This window comes from Apteryx mantelli, chromosome 4, assembly GCF_036417845.1.
Source record: "Apteryx mantelli isolate bAptMan1 chromosome 4, bAptMan1.hap1, whole genome shotgun sequence".
Classification (NCBI taxonomy): Eukaryota; Metazoa; Chordata; class Aves; order Apterygiformes; family Apterygidae; genus Apteryx; species Apteryx mantelli.
In genome coordinates, this window is record NC_089981.1 from 21,499,097 (window position 1) to 21,514,931 (window position 15,835).

The 15,835-nt window shown below is 50.3% G+C and overlaps 1 protein-coding gene across 5 annotated transcripts in view; it reads left to right on the plus strand.

The window, feature by feature from the left end:
• LOC106494859 (USP6 N-terminal-like protein) overlaps positions 1 to 15,835 on the plus strand; it is a 96,508-nt gene that overhangs the window by 42,064 nt on the left and 38,609 nt on the right. For 4 of the 5 annotated variants that reach the window (XM_067295946.1, XM_067295945.1, XM_067295949.1 and 1 more), the window contains one exon: positions 11,385 to 11,700. The gene's annotated coding sequence lies outside the window, so the exon portion shown is untranslated. Of the gene's footprint in view, positions 1 to 10,754; positions 10,827 to 11,384; positions 11,701 to 15,835 lie in introns of those variants that run through there. The other variant, XM_067295948.1, reaches the window with a different exon arrangement.

A 15,835-nucleotide genomic window follows, 5' to 3' on the forward strand; every position in this document is an offset into this window, starting at 1 on the left:
TTAATACAGGTGGCTGAAATACTTTGCTCTTTTTAGAAAGTTACTTTGCAGAGTTCAGTGACTTCAGAGGAAAATTAAGATTTGCGCTTGCCAGATTGAGGCAGTATCTTGCCATTACACTGCATAGACAAACTGGATCTTTGAGGCAGTGGACAAGGTCTTTTCCTGAGCTGCTCTTGTTCTGTTCCTTGAAAACAAAAAGCCAGTTTTCAAAGTTTCGTAAGAAAATACCACCTTAATTAAAAATAAATAAATAAAGATGATGGTAACATTGGGAAGTAAGCATCCGATAACATTTTCTCTAAAAATGGGTGTGGGGTGTAGATATTTTTAGCTGATGCTATTTTCAAGCTGCTGCTCTTCTATGACCTCCTTTTAATAGTAACTTTTTATAATGTTTTCTTTTAAATTTCTGTAGTTCCAGTAGCTTTCGCAGCCAAAGACATGCTGCTGGGGGGAGGAGAAGAGGGAGGAGTAGCCCATGGGCAGGAGAAGTAGCGGAATCTGCTTTCTCATGGATTTGTCTGGTTGTTTCACTGTCTGAGAGTGCAATTCCTGAGCTGGGGATGGTTTGTAAGGGCCCTTTCCCAAGCGGAAGGGGTGACTTGTGCCTCAGCTTTTCCCTCAGCTGCCGCAGTTGCGGGGTTGCTGCGTCTGCTCCCAGGGCGCCCATTTCTTTGAAGCGGCTGAGACCTTTGCTTCTCTTGAAAAATTGAACTTGGACAACAGGTTTGAAAGTTACGGGACGGAAGGAAAGGGCATGCTGAGAGAAATGCCGTAACGAACGATCCCATGTAGGAAACCAGGCGTAAGAAGTAACAACTTCAACTCGGACCTTTGCGTAGTGGCTTGGTCGGCGGCTGACTGCACGGACAGATTTGGGGCTTTCCTGCAAATACCTTTTTCTGAGATGATACAGATAGGAAACCAGTTCCAGTGTAAAACTTGAAGGTCACCTTCATCCCTCTGCGGGCTGCTATTTTTCCGATGTCTACAAATTGAAAAGTCATTACAGATCCCTGCGATGGGCCAAGCGGTTCCTGGTGTTTTGTGAACATCAAAGTGGCATCGAAAAAGCTTCTTGAAAAGAGGTGGTATGATGAGCCGGAGAAGAGGCCGGGGAGGCGTTCTCAGGTTAGGCTCGCTGATATTATCTATCGATAGCTACCAGCCGGAAACGGTTGGGCTTTCTAAAAAAAACTGCGTGGTGCGCTGCATGGTTAGGCGTTTCTCTTTGCTCGCAGCTGCTGACGTTGGGCGACGGGAGCCACCGAGTCGAATGTTAATAACAACCCCCCCTCCCATGTATGATCGCTCTCGACGGTGTGTTGGAAAGGATTAGCTAGAGGTGTCTGTGCCAGGTTCGGGTTGTCCTAGAAGCTTTGCCGCGTGCACGTTTCCCTGTTCTTTTCCCTGTCTGCGCTCGTAGAAATGGAGCTGATTTAGTGCATTGTCCGTGAAAACGGAAAAAGTCATTCCGGGTAATTATCGTTTTTAGGTGTTTCAATATAAGACCTGTAATACGTGGTTAATGTCACAATTGCTGCTTTGCATTTAAATAATGTTGCCTTTCCCTCTGGAGATATTCTTAAGTTTGACCTTGAGAGGAGAAAGGTGTGGTTTTCCTTAACTGTTATTCTGCAGAAACAGGGGGAACATAATGCACTCATCTCCTGTTAGATTAATTAAAATATAATGAGAAAAGGAGAATGGTTACGTGCCTCGCTGTAGGAGCTGTTGCTTCTCCTTCTGTCCGGTGCGAGAAGCAGCATGCGTTTGCAGTGCAGCCGAAGCGCTGGGGGATCGGGCCCTCTTCCCTCCCCAGGGACTTGGTTTTTGCAGGCCAGATCTTTCCTGGTTTCCATGTTTCTAACCAGTCACGGGCCCTGGCCAGCTGGCAGGTTCAAAGCTTGAGCCCTAGGGTAAAGGAAGCCGTCCGAGAATTTGTCTCGGTGTAGCCACATCCGCCATCCTTCCCTCTCTCCGGAGCCCCGTGTTTGAAATCAGTGCAGCGAACTTGGGTTTCACAATGCTGCTTTGCCCCTTGAAGGACCCGAAAGCGTTGTGCAACCAAACAGCGTCTCGGGCAGGGTCGAGTCGAGGAGCCCGTCTGCCTGCAGCCCTGCTCCGATGCGAGTGTCGCCGAGCGGCTGGGACGGCCCGGCTTCGGCTGAGCCTGGGCAAGGGAGAGGAAAGGTGCGTGCTGATGGGTTTTATTGGCTGTATTTGCTTTTTTTCTCAACATCCGAATCGGTGACTAGGAGTTCCTGTTGATTGACAATAAATGAAGTAAAAATTCCCTGAGCCAAGGTTGTTTTGCTCGCGGCAAGTACTTACATGACTTGCTGTGATGCCTCTTGCCTCTCTTGCGCTCGCTCTCTCTCTCTCTCTCTCTCTTATTTTTTTTTTTTTTTAATGACCACAAGCATTTGTGCTGTTGGACTGAGATCAGTCAGAAAAGATAACGCAGTGTACGGAAGGTGTCAATGCCACCTCCGGTCAGCGGTCCGGCGCTGAGCCTGAAAAAAGCTCCTTGCTCCCTGCAGCACCCAGCCCGCTTCCTGCAGCAGCTTTGCGTGCGGCCGCTGCCCGAGCGTGGCCCAGCCCGGCCGCGAGGCGACGGCGCGCTTGCAAGCCCCGCTTTCGGCGAGGCCACGTGGCAGTCGTTGCAGTAACGAGGATTTTGCTTGGGCCTATCTCCTCGTGTGACACCCGTGTTTAATTCTGGTGCCCTGTTGGGCGGCAGCGTTGCGGGGCTTGCGCACGTCGGGGCGGGAGAGCGCTTCCTACCGCCACCGAACAGGCGACAAGTGTCAGCAAGAGCACGGGTTTCATCCTGGTGGCTTTTAGGTAAAGCACGATGCTCTGACAGGAAGGAAGTACAACTCTCTGTACGGTGAGAAGAGAGAAAGAGCAGATACTCAAGAGCACATGGGATATCTGTCGTCTGAAGATGGCACGCGGTTAGAAAGCAGGGGAAACTCCTTGCAGTGGGTCCGTGGAGGTGTGCAGGGCAGCAGTGGCGCCGTCGCTGCGGACTGCACGGGTTGAGCATCATCTTCTCTGCAGGACCTAGGAGCACGGAGGAGACAGCAGGGTGCACGACCCCCAGCGGGGGAAAAGGGTCGGACTGATGTGCCCTTACACCTGGATCGCTTTTACCAGGTGGGCTACAAAAGGCCTCTATCCCAAATTGTATGCTGCTACTTTTAGTTGGGACCAAGAGTGCTCTATTACTCTTTTCTTTTTTTAAGCTGTTTTTCTACTGAGAACACCTCCAAAACAAGGAGGGCAGAAGAGGTTTGGAAAGGCAAATATTTTGTGAGGGTGAGCAACGCTGCAGGCTTTTGTTTTCTGTCAATGGAAGGAAGTGGGAGAAACGCGTAAGAGCCTTAGTGCATTATGGGCTTTAGCACTGCAAATGAGATTAGCACTCGCCCTCCCATCGTGGACTTGGTAAAGTCCTGACCTTTGTCAAATATGCCAGGAAAGTCTTGCTGAGCGCTGAGACCCCACCCAGGTGCTTATCTGCTCGAACCCAGAAACGGGATCCAGCGGAGAAACAGCCAAAGAGAGACGATCCGCTGCTTGGAGCAGCCGCGATCCAGCCCCCTTTGGGAAAGGGCCTGATTCTGGAAGGGGCTGGGTCTTGCTGCGGCGGGGCATTTGTCGGAAGCAGCGGCAAAGGAAGAAGGATAGAAATCCTGAGAACCGGAGCTGAAGTGGTATGTTTGATTTTGCTTGTTTGCAATGCAGGCGCCTCTCCTGGCTACTTTGCAGACTAACAGTGGGAAAACAGCCCTGGAGATTACCGAAGCGCTGTGGCTTGCTTTGCATCGCTAAACAGCACGTTTCTAGCGTGTGTTCTGCCTTGCTGTGCTGGCACAGGTGTGGCCACGAGTTGTGCTTCTCCTGGGTGACCGAATTACCTTTACGAAGTGGTTTCCGTGCCCGTGGAAAGCCCAGGCGCGCACAGGACTGCCGCAGCCCGAGCGACGGCTTGGAGACGCTCTGCTGGGTTATGACAGTCGATGCAGTTTGCTAAATGCAGCGACACTTGGAGATGCCCAGGCGGCTTTATGCAGCCACATGGCGCCAGGCTGAGGTCCCCAGAGTGGTATCTGAGCTACCATGAGCAGGTTGGTTGGCATGTCCTAGCACTGGCATTTCTGTGCCGTTATAGATGTAGTTTGGGATTCTTTAGCTCCTGAACTGAAAGACGGGGAGGTCTGTGCCCAGCGTCAGCTAAGATGGGAATCCAGGTCCTGGCTTACATGGGCCAGTGAAGAGGAGGGTGAACACGTGATGGACACAAATGCTAAAAATATGCAATAGTGGAAGATGATCTCCTAACTGCTGAACTTTGCTGATTATCTTGTAGAGCTAAGATTTTGGGAATTTTGTGCATGAAATACTGATAAGGAATCTGCGTGTTCAACACAATTTACTGGAGAACTTCTTTCCGTGATCCCAGCACAAGCCAAGGCTAGCACTGGTAGAGGAACAGTATGCTTGCTCTGGCTTATCAACAATTTTTCTGTAGAGATGCAGTTTCATCTTGCTTTCTGCAGCTGGGGAGCAGTAGCTGTGTTAACACGTTGAGTATTAGGAAAGATGAACTTTTTTTTTGTACTCTGCCAGGACAAGACTGAAGTGATTGTGCTTTAAAAAGAGGACCAGTGTTGACAGTCCTTCCTACCCTTGATGTTCTGTAAAAATAAAATGCAACCTCCTTCCCACCCTGCCCCCACGCAATTGGTATTCTATTTCAAAGTCTTATTTCAAGGCCTGCGGTCATGTTCTAACTCAGGCTTGGAGCTTATTCCTAGGTATTTACTTCAGAGGAGTAATAAATAAAAGTGATTTCTTCATGCCTTTCCTATCAGAATACCTTCCACTTTTCTCAGATCTCCATTGATTGACAACTTTCCTATTTCAAGCCATTTTTGCATAGTGCCAAATCCCACTGTGCTCTGGGACACATTCAGCTCTCCCAGGATTTGGTCTTGGAGTTTAAACTTTCTCACTTACCAAACTGCAGAAGAAATCATCACCCTGCTTGCAGATGTTTGTTGTAGCAATTAAATGAATTAACATGTGTGTTCAAGTGAACTGTCTAGTTCTTAAAAACGCTATAACATTCACCCACGCAAAGGATGATAAAAGCAACTTTATTTGATGTGTGGTGTCCCCATCATACTGGGTTTCGCCTTCAGCAATTGAGCATCTTTCAAATTCAAGTTATCATTTTTTTTCCCTTTAGTTGAGCATGTCTTCAGCTGAGTCAGACTGTCTTGTTCTCGCTGTCCTTTTGAAACACAGCTAATACTTGAATTATTTTCATTTGCTTCCAGGGGAGAACAACATCTGCAGAAAATGGCTGCTTGTTTTTATGGGCAGTCTTGCCAATGACTGGAGCTCCTTGCGCTTTCTTCACAACGTCGGGGCAGTGCCTTTTCAGCTTCTTTCAATTTATGGACTTCTGCGTGTTTTATAAGGTTGTGTGTTTTATAAGGATCAGACTTTTTTTTATAGAAATCTCATGTAGATAAATTGCCTGAAGGGGCTGCCAGAGGCAACCAAGAAAGGCAGTACAGTGTAATTCATGGATTTCCAGTGCTCTGCTGACCACAGCATGGAAGCCACTGGAGCAACAACAACTGATTTATATTCAAGATGTGTCTGCCCAGGTCTCTACCCACTGCCCAGAACATGGGTCTCTTCTTCTTACCAAATGCTTGTCTTTATATCAGTGTCAGTCTCTCATCTACTTAAATTTCTCCCTCTGCTTTTTGTCTCATCCAAGGTGGAGAAGATCCTTCCTTAGTTTTTGTAGTTCTTTCATGTGCAGTGTCACCTACCTCCTGTAAGCTCCAGTTTTCACTGGAAAAATGCTTCTCAAACGTTTTCATTGATAGACTTAAATCTGCTGTGGTCCCCTTTGACTTGCTTTTATCCCGCTTCTGTTGTTGTACATTATTCATGCTGGAAATGCTGAGGACGTGGAAAACGATAATTGTAAGTAATAGATCCACTGCGGTTTTGAGCGTTGGTTTTTGTGAAGTTCCTTGTGTTGCTTTCTCAAGCATGTTTGGCTGAAGATGCTGCTCGGAAAAACAGAAGGATGAGGCGTTGCCTCTTATCCTCGTGCTCCTTTCCAAGCTCTTGGCTTGATGTCTTCCCCAAGTCACCTGGCTTATCTACCTGCTGTTGCCTTGGGTCAGTCGTGCTTTCCTAAGGGTGCCTCAGCTCTGCAATGTGGTGGCACGGACGGGCTGGGGTCTGACCCTGTGCTGGCCCTGCTCTCCGGGACCTGCTCCCACCAGCTCTACGGGGACATCGTCCAGAGACGTCCTCCAAAAGCAGCACCTTCTCAGGTGTTGATCATGCCACCCTTTAAGTGTCTTTTGATATGAAATTGCCTTCACGCAGTTAACCCTTTTCTTCCCCTTGCCTTTAAAAATAGGCCAGGGTGAGGCTGGCGCACTTGGGGGGTGATGCCCTTGGGGAAAGCTCCCCGAAGCTCTCCTAGTTGGGTTTAGTTGGAGGCAGAGATGGTGCTTTAATAGTACTAAGGGTCGAAGAGCTCTGATGAAGTAACAGCATCCTCTGTTAGGACCCTCTGTCCTTGGCTAGGTGAGTAACTTGCCTTTTCCTCCTTTTATGTCCCATAAAGAACCTTTTTTGTATTTTTTCATAGACTAGCAGATGTACATTTTCCCGTCTTTTTCCATAAATGTCCAAGGCGTTTGAGATTGCCGTGAGCCCTTTGGGCAAAGGGGTCAGATGCTGGCCAGCCTGACAGGGATGCGGCTGAGCGTCTCGGGTGGCAGACGCTGGGGAGCGCGGCGACCCGCTGGGAAGGAGGTCATGCGTACACTGGCGTTGACGGCCGGGCGCTGTGAGATTGGGCAAGGTGGCAGCTACCTTCCTAGGAATAAATAATTCCCTGATATGTTTGTCTGCCCATGTGCGGCGACAGGCAGCGCTCGCCCTGCGCCGTGAGCTTGGGGCACTCGCGCCCTCTTCCCGTGTCTTGAAGCTCGAATTCAAGTCCCGGCTTCCTTGCGGGGATAAGCTGCTTTGGGTCTCTGCCTAGTCCTGATTTTGTGATCGTCATAACAGATTTCCAAATACCGGGTGGGGAAGCAGCAGAGGCAGCAAACCTGAATTTCAGGTTCATGCTTGTTTGGAGCAGCCTGCGAAGAGAGGCAGGGATGTCAGGGGGCCTTATGTTGTTGCATGTTATATTAATAGTATATAATAATACATGCTATTAATTGGTGTAAGGTACTTTTTTATGAACTGTATTATCCTTGTAAGTAATTGTCAGGATGCTTGGCTGGCTCCTCTGTGGGTGACTCAAGTTTATTTGAAATGATTAAGATTATACCAGTTGTCCTGCTTTCTTCTGGAGCTCCCCCGTGGCAGCCGCGTGCCCCCGCAGAGGCTGCCTGGCAAAGAGAGGTTGCCGCAGTCGGGCGCGAGTCCCTCGGTCTGCTCGCTGTCACCTGGTACGCTTGCTGCGAGGGCTGCCGGATCTTCTGCACCAGCAGAGCGCTGTCAGTCTTTAAAGTTTCTTGTTGACCCTGTCACCACCACCATCCCCCAAAAAAGAAAAGCCATTATCAGGCTTCTCAGGGAACCACTATCGCTGCTCTCCAGACTGGTTTGCGTGTTGGTGCTGTGCGCTCCCAGCTCCCAGCCGGTGGCCTCTCCGACGCGACCGATGGCCGGGGTGGCCTCTCCAACGCGACCGATGGCCGGACGAGCAGCTGCTGGTCGCTGATGCCCGGTGCAGGAGCCCAGGCTGCGCTTGCACTGCTTCCCCATGACCTGATTTTGTTACACTTGTGTTCAAAGTGCGGACGCCGTCGTTGCAATGATGTCGCTTACTTCAAATTGATGGATAGACGTGCAGCTTTCAACCGCAATGCTGCATCTTCGTCTCCTGCCCCCGGCAGGCTTGGCAGATGTGGTCTCCGCAGCAGACAAGCATTTCGGGTTCGCCATGGTAAAGCGGGCACAGCCAAATGCAGCACGCATTATAAGGAGTATTTTAGAGCTTGGACCAAGTTGCGTGGATGTTGATTTCCACGCTATAAAAAACTCGAGTTATTTTTATATCGATTTCAAAGTTGGCGAGTTGCGTTTAGCAGAATGTGCTCCATGACCTGGGTGCCGTTGCTGTTTTGCACGACGAGGAATGCCCCCAGGATTATGTCTGCCTCAAGCCTTCCTGCCAGCTGGTTTTTATAACCATGTTTTCCATTAAAGAAGAGGGGAGGACTTCTTGTGCAAAAGATTTCCTCAAAGGGAACATAACCGTTAAATTTTCTTGTCTATGTAAAATGTTGCGTTTGCACAAAATAGCAAAAATGCCTGTAGCTGTTCAGTTTGAGTAATTTTAGGAGAGATCAACAAACAAAAAGGAAGGGCAAGGTTATGCTGCATTTTGAAAAAAAGTTGCTTTAATACTCCTTAAAAATTTCCTGTATCCTAATACTGCACTGCATATACCTCAAGGCTGTAGAAGATTGCGGTGCTTTGGGAGACATTTGCTCAGTACCTTTCCAGCGCTGGATCAAATACTTCCTGTTTTCCTGAAGTTTTCTCCTACTCGACATGATTGCTCGGGGCTGCAGTGGAGGAACGGAAGTTAACAGCGTGCTTTAAGTATCCCGAGCTGTCGTTTGAAGGTAATGGAAATCCAGGATGCTGCCAGCTTTCCACGGACGAGTCGTCTCTTCTTGTGTTAGTGGATTTTTAACTTCCTCCGTAGTTATTGCATTGGTTGACCCAGTAGCTCCAAGTGAGAGGATGTTCGTTATTTGCTTATGTGTGTTTTAAAAAGACAAGGTTCCCCCCGTGCCGAGGAGAGCACGGGTCGCTGGCGGCATGACGCCTAATTTTTGTTTCCTTCTTGCCCGTTAGTTTTTCATTAGTGACCGTTTCTGTAGCTCCAGCTCTCCTAGTGCCAGGGATCTGCCTCGGACACTCGCTGCGTTTAACTAGCCTGTAGTTGGCAGTGGCCACTGAGCCTAAAAGCAGGTGAAGCTTTACGTAGGAAAAAGGATATGCAGTGAAAGCCCTCAGTTTACCAATTTTTCCCCGTGCCTCTGGAGGCAAAAACGACCGAGAGGATGGTGAAGGGCGGAGGAGCGGGTCCCACGTCGTTGCTGTGCCGACTGCAAAGAATGAAGCAACGCCTCTTGGGAGGAGGATGCGCTGGGATGAAGGCGCTGCCGTTTGGCTCACCTTTGCCTGAGGATTCGAGTACTGTTATCCCCCCTTCCAGCGGTGTTGGAGCGTTGTGCGTGTTCCAGCTCAAAATCCAAAATTCAGCCTGGATTAGTCTTTGATGCTTGCAAACCTACAGCTGCCATTAAGTCATTTTGTTTGTATACTAAATGCCTCTTTCAGATTTGCTTAGTCGGATGCTGCAGTCGGACCCCGCTTCCGCGTTGGTAAGGAGCGCTTGCATCCGTCGGGTCTGCTGCCTGGTCGGGGGAGAGTGAGCAGCGTCGCACCTTCCTTCAGTTTACAGCTAAAGAAACGTAAGCTTCTCTTCCAGCCTTAAGCAGCTCGTTCCTAATGTCCTTGTTTATATAGTTCCTTTTGAGGCCGGTTCGTCACCCAAAAGATGGGGATTTTTTCTGGCCTTTTTATAGACCCAGGACTGGAGGAAGGAGGGAAGGCAGAGTGGAGGGAAAGCTGGTCTTCAATTCCCAAAGCAGCATCTGGGCTTCTACGTTCTCCAGTTGGCTTCTCTTATTTTAATGAGGTCAAGTCGAAATCGTTTTAATACTGAGACTGTAAAAAAGGAAAAATTCATGCGTCTTTTTTTTTTCTTTTCTTTATTGTTGTCTGGTGGAGATGAGTTCCAGGCAGAAAGAGCCTAAAACAAATGTTTGGCCATGGTTTTTATTCCCTCTGAGGTCTAAAAATAGAAGCTGCTGAAGAAGTGTTTGCAGAATAGCAGTTTTGCTCTGAGGATTTAGCTTGTGTTCAAAGCCGCGTTTTCTGACGTTGCAACAGTTCAGCTCTGGCGCTCTGCTGCTCTTGCCTGGTGTAGGATAAGCAGGGAGGAGGCGCTGTCGGAGTATTTCTCTTTAAGTCCCTTTTTTCCTCCCCGCTTGGCTCCTTGCGTCTCAGTCCTCGGCCAGGGAGCCTTAACCCCAGCTCGAAGGCGCGCTGCGAAAATCGTGTCCAAAAGCGAGGGTAAAGCGCAAGCGCTGGCAGCAGTGGGAAGACGGTGGGCGGGGGGGGAGGTTTTAGTTCCCGGCGGTGCTGCCCCACGCGGTGTTGAGGGCTCCAGATAGCACGGAAATGCCGCCTTGCATTTAAGCGTTCCTATAAATAAAGGGCTATTTAGGCCAGCCTATTCCAGCGTATCGTCCTATTGCACTTGGCGGAAAAGCGTTGTTATCGCCGTGACCGCTGCTGTCTGCAGCGCTTCATAAACCTGAGGCGAATCGAGAGGGCGGAGGAAGACGTGTGTAATCCGCACCATAGGGTGCTTGGGGATAAAAGCAGCCCCCTCGAAAAGGGGCGTCCGCGCCGTTTGGGGTCGTGGCACCCCGGCACCGCCGAGGCGGCAGCAGGTGGATTTGGCTCCTTTGACAGTTGCAGCGCAGGCGGCAGCTTGGCGGCGAGAGTGGGGCTCCGCGGCCCGGCGCCGTCCGAGTGCTCGGCTTTGTGTTGCCGACCGTCCGGGCAGTGCTGGGGCGACGCGCGGCTGGGAGCTCCGTCAAACGCTCGGGGCCCTCGAAGCCGAGGGTACGGCGCGTGCCGCAGGCTGCGCTTTGACGGCCTTCGTGCCTTCGGTACGTTGTTTGGGGGGGGGTTGGTACTTTATTTATTTTTTGATGCTGTTTAAAGTGGGGAGAAATACCAATTTTTAAGGACGATGGGGAGAGACGGCGAGAGGCGTGTTGTCCGCTCCCTTTGGCAAGCCGGGGATTCGTCTTTTGGTGCGGTGTCTGCCGGTGCCGCGTCCCACCCTGTCTCCCGTGACTCAGTGGCGCTTCCTTCCTCAGCCCCGGTTCCCCCGGGAGCTCGGCCGGCCTCCGGTAACGCTGCTTAGAAACGTCTGTGGCGTCTCGGCCCAAGGGCTCGCTTGCTGTGATTCAGCACTGCTATTTTCCGTGGTCTGAAGCTGCCCCCCCGTCACCGCGTGCTTCCCTTCCTGGGCAGCGGTTCGTGCCCCTGACATGCTGCCTGCAGCGCGGGGAGATGCAGCGGTCCTGAGCGCCGGGCGCGCAGGCTGCAAAGGGGAAAGCGTATTTAACCCTTTGCTCGCGAATCCCCCCAGCGCCGGTGAAGGGCAATGCCGCCTGCGTGCGAGAAACGGGAAGCTTACCAACTTTCTGCTTCCTTTGCAGTGAGTTTGGTGGCAGAGAGAGCCCGCGGGCAGAGAGCTTCCCGCTTTGCCTCTTCTCCCGGCCGCTTGTCGTGAGCGCCCGTGCGCAGCAGCAGCGGAGAGGAGCGCCACGGCACTGAGCGGGGAACACGCAAGCCGGCCGGAAGGACAAGGCTCGGAAGCGGCGGGGTGTGACAGCTGAGGACAGGGGATTACCGTGATCTGTGGCGGAGACGAGCGGCTCGGCGCTGGGAAAGCTCCCTGCCAGTTAGATGCCCAAAGGGGAGAGAACGACTCCAGCTGAACTGATGCCTCTTGGCACCTGATAGCAAGCTCAGGTAAGGGCCCGCTGGCGTTTCCGTGCTCCTTCCCCGAACGTAAAAAGCAATTCAAGGACTGGTGAGAATCACTCTGAGCGCAGTTGCTCACCGTGGGTATTTGTGCTAATGAACAGTTCGGAGCTGTGCACGTCAGCATCTCCTGTAATGTAATAACCCTGGATATTCTGCGTTTGGGCTTTTGGGGACATTGCTTGTTGCGTCAAACCGCCTTGCACTGGAGGTTCTCACTCAACTCTTACTAACACCTCTACTAGGTAGACGACCGTGTTTTGATAGAGATCGCTGACTTTGCTGTTCAGCGTGCAGTGCAGTTTCAGACACGATGCAACCTTATTTGGGCGGGAGCTTGTCTGACCTTTTTATAACACATCAGTGAGTCATTTATATAAAGTAATCATCGGGCAATCATTTTCAAAGATGCCAAGACAGGAAAAACATAAGCCTCCTTGAAATTCAGCTGCCTTAGCACTCCTTGTGGTCTTTAAAAAAAAAAAAAAAAAAACAGCCTGTGTGCTCTTGGGTTTTTGTTGTAGTCAAGGAAATAAACACACAAACAGGATCTCCTGTATCTTGGTTCATCCTGCTTGCTAGTAATTTCATTCCTGAGGGCGTAATTCACCGTGTGAGTGCCAGTCTGATTTGCTCTGCTGTAGCACGTTTGACGGGGTCTGTAGCCCTGTGACATTGTTTTGAAGTTGGTGTTTGGCTTCTGCGAGGACATTTGCCGTTACAAACACCTCGCCTGGTTTTGTTCGTGGGAGAGGAGCTGCAGATGGGGGTCACCTCAGTGGATGTCCTTGATGCAACCACCGCAGGCTCGCAACTCCTAACGTTGCTTGGGCTGGCATTTAAAATGTGTCTGCTGTAAGCATCTTAAAAGTTGGGGATTGAGACTTCCCAAAAGCCGCCATTATGGCACTATGAAGGAATTTTGGAGTTCTCCATTTTGGAGTTGAAATTTCCCTCCTAGGATTTCTAATAAAAATGCTGAGGCAGCTGTGACACTTGAGGTAGCAATGGTGAACAGCCTAAGCAAAACCTCAGGCGTGTGGCTTGACTTCTGTAGCTGTCCTGAGGAAACAGGGTTGCTGCTTGGTGTAAAGACCTGGGTCTTAAGAAGTGGAAGCTTTTTGTGTAGCCAGCAGCATGTGGCACTTTCACAGACAGTGAAAGCTGCCCGTGGTGGCAGGGCATGCTGACCTGTAGTTGGGCATCTGTCTAATAACATGTGACTCAACTGCTGTCACAGCAGCTGGCATCGCGGTGCAGCTCCTCCACTTTTCTGTTCGGCCTCTCAGATATCTTAGGAGGCTTTGGGGTTTCATCACGTGACAGAAGTGCAGTTGAAGCAGATCCAAAGCTGTGCTTATGTCACCTGCAGGTGGGAGGCATGTTCAGTGGTTTAACCCTTCAGCTTTTCTTCTGAAAGACTTTCCTAGGCAGGTGACAGAAGAGCCTCTGCTTGTGGCTCCCCTTGGTGTATCAACTTGGCTGATGTTCACCGTGCCCCCCAAAAAGTCAGGCAACCCGGATCTTTGCAGCGTGTATCGTTTGTGGTGAGCTGAGGGCGTTAAAAGCTTGAAGCCTACAGAGGTGTCCGTTTCATGTACTTTAATAAATCACATCAGGGCGGTTTAACTTCTCGTGGCCTGTTGCTTCCTTGGCCGCTTTTTAGTTGCGCTGGTGTACTGTTTATTCCATGGCGTGCAAACGCACTAGTCGCTCTGTTGAAGCTAGTAACCGGGCCAGTGCGGCAGCTGAGATGCAGGTAGAGGCTACAGGTGTGTGTCGTTTGCGGAGGGTCTCAGCTCTTAGCACATGCTGTGTAAGCGTTTCATCACCTTAATAAGTGGTTAGAGGTCGGCTCCATTAAGCACCTTCCCTAAAGGAAAATTACAGGGATTAGCTTCTACCTTAGGCAGTTAAAAGTTTACAAGTGCTATATTAAAATGCCCTTTTAAATTAGATTGTGAAACAGGAACAGAAATTTGTTAAGCTTCTCAGGGTGTGTATGCGGTCTTCGGCACTACCCTTTTGACTTTATTCCGTAGAGTAGTTTCAGTCTGACGCAGGCCGGCATGCTGTTTCAGTATGGTGTGTCAAAACTCACATACGTCATCTGCTTATTTTGGGCTGCTGGCAGTTTCTAGTAGCAGATAATTGGGCACACGGAGAACTCTGGCAAATCTTAAGCCAAACTTGTCATTTCTTCTTTAGGACAGCAGTTTTCAATGCCTTGTTCTTCACAGTGGAACAGAGTGGTTCAAATCTTACGTATTTCTGTGGGCTTGGGGTGCAGTATCAGCTTGTAGTTTTGGAAGAAGTTAGCATCTGTCAGCCGAGCAACCAGGCAAGTTGTACAGGTTTTGCCCTGGAGCTGGGGCACGCAGAGGAGACGTGCAGGCAGGTGAGACAGCTCAGCTCATGGGACGTAACTGTTAAGGTTTCGTAACTGAGCTGCGTTTGGTTGTGCACCAGTGTTGTGCTTGCCTTGCATTTGCTGTAATGGTTGGATGCAGTGGGGATAGAGAAATAACCAAAAGACACCGTCTGTTATCTCAGGTGGCTTGAGTAGATATTTTCCCACAGTATAAAATATTGAAGAATCAGATTCCAGAATGTCCCAAAATCCAGCCCAAGGTTCAGAACACGATGCTATGCTGAACTGCTGCGAAGAGGAGATAATGCTGATATTTTTCACTCAAAAGCCCTTCTGCCAAGTTATATTGGACGTACGTTTGCTTTATAGCAGGTGGTGAAAACGAGCAATACAGTTTGACCCCAGTGCAGCCTGACAGCATGAAATCAGCACATGTAAAACTGTGTATTTCCCGTATAAGAAGACAGAAAGAGCTTGAAGAGACTGAAAATTAAATAACTTCGGCTTAGAGGAGGTTTGGTTGCTTGATGGCTTAAGAGCAACAGTTCAACACTTCGAAAGGGAGGCTTTGCCAACAAGTCTGAACTCCCCGAGGACACACGCAGAGTGCCTGGAGGAATGAGATCTGCTGGCTCCCTGCTACTGGTGGTAAAAATGCGTAGGTTCAGAATAAATTCCCTGTTCCTTCACACTCGGCTGATGCGAAGAATAATGTATCAGTGTAACATCCCCGCAGCTGCTCAGCTCAAAGGCTGGGAATTGCTCTCTGTCCCAGGCAGAGACGCTTTGCGAGAAGGTCTGCGAGGAGCTGAATCTTGTAATCGTTCACGGTTGACCTGAATTTCTTGTTGGGTATCTCAAGACACGCTGATGTGCAACTACCCGCAACCCTTCATTAAGCACTGCACAGCTCATCTGCTGGCTCTTCGTTGCCTCTGCTCCGGTCCCTATACTTAGGCCACAGCCAGTTGGATTTTTGGCGGATGAAACTCTGCCTGCAGGTCTCCCATCCGGTGGGAGTTAAGTGGAGCTTTCTCCTTGTTTGTATAAATTGAGCACCTATGTTCACCAAAGCGTGGAGGGAGACCTGCGGGTGAGCAGAGGGTTGCAGATGTGGCCTCAGTGGAGGAGCTCCTCTGGAAGGAGGTGGCTGCGCCTGATTCTTCCCCAAACCGTAGCCCAGAGGGAGCTAAATCTGTAATTTCTTTGGTGAGAAAGTGGATTGCCCTTGCTGGTAGATGGGGAAGATGACAGCAGAGAGGCTGCAGAGGGGACAACGCATCAGCAGGGAACAGGAAAGACTTTTTCCCGGGCTTTGGAAGGAACGGCAGTGGGATGCAAACTGCAGCAGAGAACAGCATGGACAGTTCCACTTGTCAAGGTATCAAGTGAAGATCTGCTTGGGCTGGCAGGCAAGGGAGAGGTGCAGCCCCAGGATGCAGCGCAACATTTGGATCGGAGTACTGGCGTGTCTAGCTCTTTGGTTCCTCACCCGTGAACTGGGGATCTGTCCTGTTGGAGGTGCACGTGTTTTTGTAGGAGATCAGAGAGGCCAGGACAGGAGCAGGAGAAATCCCGTCGTCGCTGGGAGCAGTAGGAACCACGTTCCTCCTCCCTGGGACGAGATGCAGGTAGGGCAGGTGACAGCGCTGCGCTCTCTGTGCCGCGGAAACGCTCCGTTCTGCTTTCCAACATCGGCAGCGTGTTTGCAGCACGCAGGTTCACCCTTGGGAGCAGCTCGACCCTGCTGCC